Source organism: Carlito syrichta, unplaced genomic scaffold, assembly GCF_000164805.1.
Source record: "Carlito syrichta isolate Samal-C Ts95f unplaced genomic scaffold, Tarsius_syrichta-2.0.1 Scaffold316489, whole genome shotgun sequence".
NCBI lineage: Eukaryota > Metazoa > Chordata > Mammalia > Primates > Tarsiidae > Carlito > Carlito syrichta.
This window is the reverse complement of record NW_007260585.1, coordinates 34829-35607: the sequence shown is the minus strand read 5'-3', so window position 1 is coordinate 35607 and position 779 is coordinate 34829. Positions and strand designations below refer to the sequence as shown.

The window sequence follows — 779 nt, the reverse complement described above, 5'->3', positions numbered from 1 at the left end:
CACACACACACACACACACTCACAACTGGGTGGTTTTTTTTTTAAGGATCTGGGGCGATTTGAGGCCTGATTGAAATTCAAGGTTTACCCCCGCTCCCTAGGCAGGCAAATTCCTCACCCTCTGAGTTTCTGTTTTCCTGAACTATGGATGGAGTTAATAACAAGCTCATAGGGTTGGGGAGGGAGTTAATTAATTCAAGAAGTGATGTCTGCAAGCCTATGAAATTCCAGGTTCTGTCCCAGGTACTGGGATATGAAAGTGAGCATGTGGGACAACCATTGGTGTCACTGGTCACTTGGGGATAGAAAAAACAGACAATAAACAGGCAAACATGCCACCATGCCTGGCTCATTTTTTTTTTTTTTTTGGTAGAGACGAGGTGTCACTATGTTGCCTAGGCTGATCTCGAATTCCTGGACTTAAGCAATCCTCCTGCCTCGGCCTCCCAAAGTGCTGGGATTACATGCATGAGCCACCACGCCCGGTGTTCTGGAGTTTATTCTAAGTGTAGTTCACGGGCTTACTGAAGACATACACAGAGGAGTGACATGACAGCCAGGAGACAAGAGAGGAAGTGGGGGTGCAGAGGAGTCACCTCCCTGGTAGAGATATTTCAGGATCTGCCAGAAGATGGGAGCGTCCAGATTCACTAATGGCCCGAATGAAGCATGTAGAGGAAAGATGTAATGGCCGACGCTGGTTCTGAGGAAAGACTGGGACAAGAGCCAGTGTCTGGTCTGGGCAGGGAGGCTGGTGGGCCAAATCTAAAGATCTCTTT

General features: G+C 48.1%; 1 protein-coding gene across 1 annotated transcript in view; it reads left to right on the top strand.

The window, feature by feature from the left end:
• The window catches only part of LOC103277142 (myoferlin-like), a gene marked incomplete at its 3' end in the record, with an annotated part of 99453 nt that overhangs the window by 64616 nt on the left and 34058 nt on the right, over positions 1-779 (top strand). The gene's annotated exons all lie outside the window — the stretch shown is intronic.